Consider the following 11,138-nt stretch of genomic DNA (forward strand, 5'->3'; position numbering starts at 1 on the left):
GGTTAAGGATTATGTCAGCTAGACACTCCTGGGTAAGGGTAGGGGTGGGGCCCAACCTATCAATTGGGTCGCAGCCCGATGACATCTTGATGTCATAAGCCTTTTTATGTAAGAGTGAAGGGCTCTGGGAACTTCTTCTCGCTCTGCTCCTTTGCCTTCCTGCTTGCTGGGACTGCCTGCCTCCCGGGATGGCCCCCACGTGGGCCGCCCAACCCTGAGAGCTGTCGGCACCCTGCCGCCTTTCCACAGACCTTGGGCGCACATGAGTCTGCACCCACTGGCCTGTGAGCTTCCTGCATCCTGCTTCAACTTTTCTGCATCATCCGCCTGCCGCTACGCGAGTCTGAAGAGGCCCTGGCTTGCTGATATCAGAATGACGGGCTTGAGTTGGACTGGCCTGGGATGCCTTCTTGATATATAATTGCTTCTTGATATAAAGCTCTTTCTTAGACATTTGTGACTGCCACTGAATTTGCTGCTCTAAACAGCCCGTCCTAACATCGTTGGTTTGCTCTTGGATGGTGTAAACTTTAAAATTTTCCTGGATACCCTTCATCATATTGAAGAAGTTCTCTTCTATACTTTACTGAAGGGTTTTCTTCTTTGATTTAAAAAAATATGTGTCTTGGCATCGACTTCACATATTATACATTTTAATCTTTCAATCATATTAAGAAGAGTTGGGCAATCACCACCACAATCAACTTCAGAACATTTTCTTCTTTTACTCATTGTTAGTTCCTCTTCCTCCCAACTCCCCCTAAGGATTTCTTAATCCAGTTACTGTCTCTGTAGACTTACTTCTCCTGTATTTCATATGCAGAAAAAGCATACAAAACACACAAAGGAAGCAAACAAAAGAAAGCCAACAACAGTGACTAGACAAAACAGAGAGAAAACCCTCAATCAAAAAGAAAGCAGAGGGGGAACAGAGGACAAGGTCCGCACGTGGCCTCCTCCCTGGGGACGGACAGCGGAGAAGTGGGAGAGGGAGACGCTGGATGGGGTAAGATAAGATAAAATAATAATAATTTATAAATTATCAAGGGTTCAGGGGGAGGGGGCACGGGGAGGGAGGAGGGAAAATGAGGAGCTGACACCAAGGGCTCAAGTGGAAAGCGGGTGTTGTGAGAATGATGAAGTCACATATGTACTAATGTGCTGGACACAAATGACGTATGTACGGATTGTGATGAGTTGTATGAGCCCCTAATAAAATGATTATTTTTTTAAAAAGCAGAAATTATTAAAAGCGAAACAACTTTAAAATGGGTCAAAGGGGAGATCCAATGGTAAGGTGTTACATTCTAGCCTAACTACATCTGCCATTAACAACTTCACAATGCTCTCTGTCTGATAACAAGGTGATTCATAACCCTGGACTATGGTCAGAAGTTTCACCAGAGGCTTAATCCATTTGGGGACCCAGCAAATGGATTTGGGGCTTCCCCTGTCACCCACAGTCTTCTGAAAACAGTGTTCATAATTTAAGCTCTGATACCATAACCTTCTTCAGATGTTTATTTTATTATTTACAGTCCTTGAATCATAAAGGCTGGCATGTGGACTTAGCTGATGCCTCACTTAGATGGCTGCTTGTTTGAAGACAAGCCTCTAAGACCCCGGCACTACTCTTTCTGATAGCTGAGCACCATCTGGTTTCTTCACCACACTTTGCTGTAGCCCCCATATCTTCAGTGATCTCTTCCTGAGGGTGAGTATTGAGAATGGCCATGTCATAAGAACTAATTGTTCTTCGATTGGGGCTAGAATTACCTGTGATCCCAAAATCCACTCACATATCTATGGTTATGTATTTCTCTTTTAAAGACATGATTATCGTTTTATGGTAGTGAACATTATAAATCATCCCTGGGCATAAGTAATTCTGTTGCTAGTGTCATTAATTTAATGATGAATTTTGTCAAATACTTTTTTCTCCATGTGGTTTTACTCTTAAGTCAATTACTATTGTGAATTAAATTGATTGCTCTTTGATGTTAAACCAGTCTCTCATACCTAAACTAATGCATCAGTCATAAAGCCATATCCTTTCAATAATGTTGCATTTGATTTGCTAACGTGTTTTTAAGAATAATTACATCTATATTCATTCATGAGAGGTACCGGTCTCTAGTTTTCTTGTAAGTCCTTGTTTGGATCTTGACTGCATTGATTGTGGATCCCAGGGCATTGATTGTGGATCCCAGCAACATGAAACCCGTGGCAACTGCCATGTGTTCTGTTCATCATGATTTTGTTTATTGGTCCAGTGGTGAGGATTTTTGTTTTCCTCCTATTGAGGGGTAATCTGGTCTGGAGGCTGTGGGCTGTGATCTCCATCAGCAAGTCCTTCAAGTCCTCTTCGCTTTCTGCACGCAAGGCTGTGTCATCTACATAGTGCAGGCTTTTTGGTTTTGTTTTTAAATCATTTTATTGGGGGCACGTACAACTCTGATCACAATCCATACATACATCCATGTGTCAAGCACATTTGTACATTTGTTGCCATCATTCTCAAAACATTTTCGTTCTACTTGAGCCCTTGGTGTCAGCTCCTCATTTTCCCCTCCTTCCCTCACAAACCCTTGATAATTTATAAATTATTATTTTTTCATGTCTGACACTGTCTAATGTCTCCCTTCACCCACTTTTCTGTTGTTCGTCCCCCAGGGAGGCGGTTATCTGTAGATCCTTGTGATCGGTTCCCCTTTCTCCCCCACCTTCCCCTTTTCCTCCTGGCATCTCTCTCATTATTGGTCCCGAGGTGTTTATTCAGGGGTTTATCCTGGATTCCCTGTGTGTCCATCCTCTGGTCTAGCCGGATTTGTAAGGTAGAATTGGGATCGTGAGAGTGGGTGGGGAGAGGGAGCGTTAAAGAACTGGAGGAAAGTTGAGTGTTGCATCAATATCACAGGGTTTGAAGGGGTCCTCCTCTACCCCTGATGCCACATTCTTTCTCATGTAGCCCGGCTGTCTGGTTAGTGCTCAGCAGACAGATGGAATCCCCATGTTGACAGTACGCCACACTGGCACACCTTTCCTGACTCTGGACCATGAGTGTCCCCTTGTTCTCATCCATGTACAGGTTCTCCACGTTTAAGAGTTCTGGAATTCCCATTACTGGCAATGTTATTCAAAGTTTGCTGTGTTTGCCAACCACTCCCTCCCTCTGGGAGGTATTTTGGTAAACATGCTACGCTAATATTTGTACAGCAACATGGGAAAATAAAAGGTTTCCGTGGGCTTATGAAAATACCTTCTGGAAGGAGGGGGCTTTTGGCAAACAAACATAGAAGCTAGTTGTTAGTTGTGTAAAATGACGGTATATATACATGGAATATGAATTTAGAATTAGAAAGACATCTTCCTTTGTAAGGCTCACTAACATTAACTATAAATGATTAGAAACGAGTAAGTCATTAGAAAGTTATTTAGAAACTTTCTGAGCTTAGACATTGAAGCGTTTGAAGCAGGTTAACTAAGAATGTTAACGAAGTTTAAGTTCACTTTCACCCAGCATGCTGTGGCACGAGAAACCATAGTAGTTAATCTTTGTAAGCTAGCCTTGACACATAAGTCTAAACAACCTCCCTCCTATCTAACCTGGAGTCGAAGATGCACAATTCAGCTCATCTCTAACCCTGGAGAGAAAACATCACATACGTACTAGCCTTTGATGTCACACCGATGCAGACCATGGGAAGCTAAGGTAAAGTTGCATGAAGAAGCCTCGGGTTCCTGCTCACTCACAAAGAGGGAGAGGCAAAAGCATCTTTCGCAACCCCCTTACTTTCTTTTAAAGGTAAATGCCTGAAGTCTAAATGTTCGGGCTGTAACCTTGGAACCTTTAATTCTGATTCTCTATCCAAATAAATGCTGGGAGGTCTACTTGCACGCTTTGCTAAGAATACCTTGCAAAAATGTTTTTGTACATGTCAACCTGAGTATTTATTAATTTCAAGATTAAATTCTATGTAACAACCACTTTTGGCTTTATTGATTTTATGTTCTGATTGTCTGCATTATTTCATTGAGCTCCATTCTTTTATTATTTCTTCTGCTTTGAGTTTCATTTGCTCTTTTTCTTTCTTTTTTTTTTTGTTTCTTTTCTCAGTTTTCTTAAGTTTTCTTAAGCTGACATCATTGACTTGAGACTTCTTTTCTAAAGTGGGCTTTTAGTGCTACCAATTTCTGTCTGCATAGTGTTTTAGCTGAATCCCACAAATTTTGACATGTTGGATTTCGTTTTTTATGCAATCCAAGATACTTTATAAATTCTCTTTCGAGTTCTTCATGACACTAAAGTTATTTAGAAGTGTATCATCTAGTTTTCAAATGTTTGGGCATTTTTCTAGATACTATTTTTTATTAATTTCTAATCTTACTGCATTATAGTCAGAGAACATAATTTGTATAACTTGAACCCTTTTACATTTTTAAGACTTGCTTTGTGGTCCTGAATATGATCTTTCCCCCAAAATCTTACACTTGGGAAGAACATGTTCTCTCCTGTTTTGGGATGAAGTGTTCTATAAATGTCAATTAGATCAAATTCATTGATAGTGATTTTCAAGTATTTTATATCCTTTTTGATTTTTATACTTACTTGATTATTTATTGAGAGGGATGCTGGAAACTCTGTCCGTGACTATGAATAGGCTGTTTCTTCTTACAGTCCTGTCCGTTTTTGCTTCATGTATTTTGAAGTGCTGTTATTAAGTACGTTAATGTTTAGGATCACGTTCTCTTTATAAATTGTCTCCTTTGTTATTAGGAAAGACTCTTAATCCCTGGCCATATTTTTTTGTCCTGAAATCTATGGCAATCACATAATGTTTCCTTCTTTCACTTTTAATTTGTATCTTTAAAATGTTTTTTTAATTATTGTATTGGGAGCGCTTACAAATAGCATAACATTGCATAGTTCAATCACATCAAGCAGTATTGTACAATTGCTACCACAATCAGTTTCAAAACATTTTCTTCTTGATTTCATCTCCCTTTTGTCCCCTTCTCCCCATTGAAATTCAAAGTGGTTTCTGGAATGTGGAACAAAACTCAAAACCATAAAAGAAACCAGGCTTACTGGTCCGATGGAGACTGTGGCCCTCAGTCATCTTTCAGGACTGGGAATGACACACACACACCACACACACCACACCCTGTGGCTCAATCGTTCGCCAAACAATAGACAGTTTAAAGGGGAACAGTAACACTGGGGAGGTACATACACCTTGGAATAATCATTTGAGATCAAGAGAGCCCCATTTGCCCAAGGACACCATTCATACGGTTAGGAAAGAAGGTGGAATGAAAACACAAGACATAAAGAGGAAGTGGGACAAGTCATGTGTCATCGTGGAGATTGCAATCAATGAGATGAAGCAAATGTGCATGAACCGTGGAATGGAAAACTGGTTTGCTCTGTAAACCTTCATGCAGTTCACAAACAAATAAAATGAGAAACTGAATTTCTTTGAGATACGTATGGTTGGGTTTTTGTTTCATTTGGGGTGATTAGATGGTTACATTAATGTGGTCATTGACATGGTTTAAGTCCAACATTGGGTTACGTGTTTCCTATCGGTTCCCTGTGCTCTTCCTTTCCTCTCGTCCTCTGATATTGGAATGTATTTTACTTTATCTACTTGGTTAGCTTCTTGGCTATCACTCTTCCTTGTGTTATTTTACCACTACATACATTTGAGTATTTATCGTACCTTGGGTACCAAACTAAAACTGTAAGTTCTTTGACTACAGCACTTTGTTGTTGTTGTTGTTGTTGTTGTAGTCGTCAGAACAAAACACTGCCCGGTCCTGTTGCGTCCTCACAACTGTTCTTACATGGAAGCCCATTGTTGCAGCTGCCGTGTCAATCTTAGATTTAGACTTTGTGTATTCTGTACATAGTACGCAATCCTGCCATACTTAATGAATGAAGAACTATTTGTTTCTTCTCATCCACATCTGTATTGTAGATACATAGTAGGTAATTCTGATGTACTTAATGAATGAAGAACTATTTGTTTCTTCTCATCTACATCAACAAACACTTAGTGATTACTTAAGTGCACTCCAGATAAATGAGTTTGAGATTTACTTCTGCTGGAGTAGTAGTCTTCATTGGGGCTGGGCATTGATTTTTAGACACGGCAACTACATCAAGATAATGTAGAGAGAAAGCCCCAAAGATGGTTAAACTAGATTTAGTAAAAGCTTTGTGTCGTATAAGCAGCCCTGGTGGTGTGGTGGGTACATGTTGGGCTACTAACTGTAAGGTCAGCAGTTCAAAACCACCAGCTGCTCCCTGGGAGAAAGACAGGGCTTTCTACTCTCGTGAAGAGTTACAGTCGCAGAAACTCACGGAGCAGTTCTACCCTGTCCTATAGGGTCACTAAGAGTTGGCATCAACTCGATGGAGTGAGTTTGGTTTTGGGGTATGTGTGTTGTATAATTTATCTGCAAAGCTATTGTGTAAATAAGTTAGAGGGATGCGTTTGAGGTCACAGAGGAAACAAAAGTCAATACCTGACACAGAGAAACACTTTCTTCATAATATATCGGCTTGCTTTTGTTAATAGCTTTTACACTTCCCCTCACTAAGCCGACTATCTCGTTACCTGACAGTTCACATTTATGTCAACAGTGAACATTCTGCTGACCTTGTGTGCGTTAACAACATCTACTGGCAGGAATGAACATTGTGGGGTGACGCAGGATAATGCTGGCTGTGATGGTGTACGATTAGGGGTCAGCTTCACAGAGCTGTGATTATCAGTGTTTGGCAGTTATATAATGACGTAATTTAGAAATTATGTAATGATGCAATTGGTCAGTTATACAGTGTAGTAGTCAGCCTCCAACTTTGCCTGATGCCAATTATTACCTAGCAACCTGGTCTTCGGAACTGAGAACCCTCGCCACTTCGCGCTTCGACTTCCGCGGCTTCACTCTATCGCGGTTTTTGCGTAACAGCGCATGCTCTGTCATTACTGCCATTGATTGGCTCATACTGTACACGCTTGATGCCATAAATAATATAATAAATAATAAATGATAATTGTAACATCCAAGATGTTTTACTGTATTTTCCCTTTTTCGTTTAATAAATTGGGTAATACGAGTGTAATGGTGACTAAAGGGTGTTTTTTCAGGTCCTCTATGCTCTAACTACGAAAATATTTGATTTACAAATAAGGAATCCTACTTTGCGGAATTTCATTTATCACGGTAGGGTCTAGAACCGATTAACCGCGATAAACGAGGGTTCACTGTATTTTGCTTTTTTTGGAAGCTCTATCCTAGGTAGCACCGGTAGCACTATCAAGTAGGCATTGGACTGCTAACCATAAGCTTGGTGGTTCAAAACCACCAGCTGCTCCAAAGGAGAAAGATGGAGACTGTCCATTCCCATAAAGCCTTATGGCCTTGGAAACCCCGCGTCAGTCACTGTGCAGTAGAGTTGACTGGACGGCAGTGGTTCTTCTGTTTGTCTCTTTATCTGATTGATTTTGATGGTTGTTAACATGCAGATGTGAGTCCTTATTAAAGTTAATTTCCTAAAAATCAGGCTCTTTGAAGTTATCTTTAGGTATCATTTGCCCAACAGCGAGAGATGACAGATTATCATTTCTCCAAAATTTTGATGAGCATGCATTTCTGCCTTATGGGATTACACAGGGCTCAAATTACATTTAAGCTCCAGGTAACTAAACTTATAAATATCTCAAAATATGAGAATATTTTCTGACTCTTGGTAGATCTTTGAAGGCTACAAAAAAGTCAGGCACTTCCTTTAAAAACGAAGTTCATATGAGCGGGGGGAAATTTAGTACAGGCAATCCCCAGACTACAAATTCCATTCCTAGCCTGTCTTTAGTTCAAATTTGTACTTAATTTAGGACAGTTAGGCACAGTTCTTTTCCAACATCAGTGTAATGTTTGTCTTACTACATCATGTACTTTCCTATGCCCCCCCAAAAAACAAAGAAACACTTCCAAATACACTAAAACACCTTTAACATAATACACTAATAATTATTATTATCCAATATTTTTGTCTGTTTGTTATTCTGAACCGTTGTATGCACTTCACATTTTTAATATAATGGGTTGTGCAGGGATTGGGTCATAACTATGGGTTGTAATAAGTCAGATGGTCATGACCCAGGGATTGTCTGTACACAGGAAAATTGGTTTCCATGTAGAAAGAAGAAGGAGGGATTAGCTTTATTCCATGGTGTTCCACATTGCCACGTCCAGACCAGGGGATTGGACACCAACTCCTAGGACTAGATCCCAGCTCAGTATGAGGAAAGGTGTTCTCACAGAGGAGACCACAACCAAGCAGCCTGCCCAGAGGGAAGAAGCCAGCTGTGTCTGTTTAAGAAGAAGCTAGGAGATGGTTCTGGACTTTTTTAGGACCAAGGAGCCCTTTGAAAATCTGCTGTACCCTCAGTGTTTGGTAGCAAACGTGTGTATACACACACACACACATGCACAATTGTGCACAATTGTGAAGCTCATCCTTGGGCCCCAGGTTAAGAATGTGGGCTGTGCACCTATGTTTTAGGGGCCAGATGAAACTAGGCCCCTTCCGACTCGGACGGTCTGTGTCCACTGGACCTCGTCTGCCCTCACCACTTTGTATCTGGGTCACCTCGGGCTTCCCTTTGGAAACCCAGCAGAAGAAGTACTTTCCTGCTTGGGCTGTTTCCCTTGCTCTTCTTCCTTTTCCCTCAGTAAGAATTGATGTGATCTTCTCTCCCTCATCTCAGACATGTCTGTTTCCTCTCAACGTACCGCTCCCTTCAGTGGACACAGATTTTAATCCCTCAGCTTTCGGAGGTGCCACAAACCCCAGTCTGAAGATTTTATCGCTGAGATGACTCCTCATCTCCTCCCACACTGGCAGGCCTTGCAGCTAGATTGGTGATGTGATGTGGAAGATATCGCTCATTTAATCTTCCTTTCCACTGGAACCACTGTCAAGCTTTAGGACTATTGTAACGTTGCAAATACAGCTCAACTTAGCTAAACTGCATCTTCAAGAGGAACTGATGTCAGCATCTGAGACCTCCTTGAGGACACTGGTAGGCATAGTTAGGAGGCAATGTTCAGATTGGTCAGTCACTCTGGAGCCAGACACCGGGGGTTCAAATCCAGAGTTCGCCATGTTGGAACCTTATTATCTTGGGCAATTAATCTAACTCCCTTGCTTTGATGTCCTTATCTGTAAAATGGAGATGGTGTTAGCCCCTGCCTCATCGGATTGTTATAAAAGGACTGTATAGATCCATGTACAAAGTACTTTGAGTAGTGCCTAGCCCCTAATTCACTTTGTGAATTATTAGTTTATTATCCAGTGACTTAAGATAGAAACCCCTGCTTGTCACTCGCCTCACTACTAACGAACCCTCTGTCCTGAAAGCTCTTTCCTGATACTTTTAACAGTACCCTCTCCTGCCATTGGCCTTGCCTTAATCATTTTGTTAGGTAGCTACCTTGGGGGCTGGGGGGTATTGTCCTTCCCATGCCTGCAAAGGCCCCCATAGAAGAGGTTGGAAAGAAATCGGGCAGCCTTTGGACACCTATGGGGAGACTCCAAACTGAGCAGGCAGACTAGGACCCCTTAGCACAGGTGAAACCTAAAACCTAGCCTCCGCCTTAGGTGCATCACACAGGTGGGTCTAACTCAGCCAATGAGGTCAACCAATACCTTCAACAGGCCTTTCCAGCCAGAGGTGTTAGAAGCCAGCTGCTAGAAAGCCAGTTTCTCTCTTTATCCCCGCTCCTGGTCAGCGGCAGGTAAAGGGTGAGGGCTTCCCTCCCCAACGTGGGTGCACATGCCACCCCTCCGGGCCTACTTGGGGCCCACCGCCTCTGGGCCCACATGCTCCTAGCCTCCCGGGAACTCCCCCGCCCAGTTCCACATGTGTGGGTGCTCTTTTCCACGTGGTTGTTCGGGCCCCGTTGTGAACCCCAGCATAGCTTCCATCCTGCTTGGCATGCTTGCCAGAAATAGCGTGTACCCTTTGGAGACTGTAAAATCTAAAACTTGTCCTGTCTTTCCTAAAAACTCAATTGGATTACAAAACGTGCTTCGGTGTGACTTATTTCAGCGTGCGAAGCAAAGAGCCAAGGTACAACCCACTCCAGAAACCTGACAGTTTCATTACCATTGCAATGAGGGTAAGACTGTTCTCAGAGTACCCTTCCTTTGCCCAGTCGCAGTGACCTTGCAATGTCCTGGAATTGTTATTCTATCTGTTGTCAAGTCAGATTATTGTGATCCATAGGGTTTTCATTTGGCTGATTTTTGGAAGTAGCTCGTTCCTAGTCTGTCTTAGTTTGGAAGCTGCACTGACACCTGTTAAGCACTCCAGCCACACACAACGCTCCACTGAGGGTAGTGGGTAGTGGCCACACCTGAGGGGCATTGGCTAGACATTGAACCCAGTCTGCTTGCACGGAAGGCAAGAAGTATACCTGCCACTGAGTCATCGCTGGCCCCACCCTGGAGTAGACAGAGCATATTATCCTATGTCAGTGATGCTGGATTTGACTGTCTGCCTTGAGAAGGTCAAGAGAAAGTTTACAGATACCATCAGACTTTACATGTGCCCCTGTACCATTTTGCCTGGTCTTTTGCATGCAGGTCTCCCATGAAACGAGCTGACCCAAGTAACATGGAGCAGACCTGGATCCAGTTGCATGAGTGAGCAATGCTGGCTTTTGGAGTGGTTTGCTATGTACAGTCTCACAGCCACGGTAGACGAATCCAACGATCTCTCTAGTTGATCTCCCTGCTACTCTCTCCCCATTCCAATTCATCTTTGTGCTGCCCAGTGCGTCTTTTCTGAAACACAAAACTAATATAATTCACCTCTTGAAGCATTTGGGGGTCCCTTACAGTTCTCAGAAGAAAACCTGGACTTCCCAGTACAGCCTGCACTACTCTTCCATGAAGCCCCACGCTACCCCGTCGTCCTCACCTCCTGCCATTCCCATTCACTGGCCCCAGCCACCCCTGTCCTGCCACTCTGCAAATGGGCCAGGCACCCATTACACTGTGCCCGTTCGTCTGTGCTGCTGCTTCCATCCGTCTTTCCTTCTCGGGTCAACTGTAGGTTTGG

The sequence above is a fragment of the Echinops telfairi genome, unplaced genomic scaffold (assembly GCF_000313985.2).
Source record: "Echinops telfairi isolate 266 unplaced genomic scaffold, ASM31398v2 ScPeMD7_12;HRSCAF=54, whole genome shotgun sequence".
Taxonomy (NCBI): domain Eukaryota; kingdom Metazoa; phylum Chordata; class Mammalia; order Afrosoricida; family Tenrecidae; genus Echinops; species Echinops telfairi.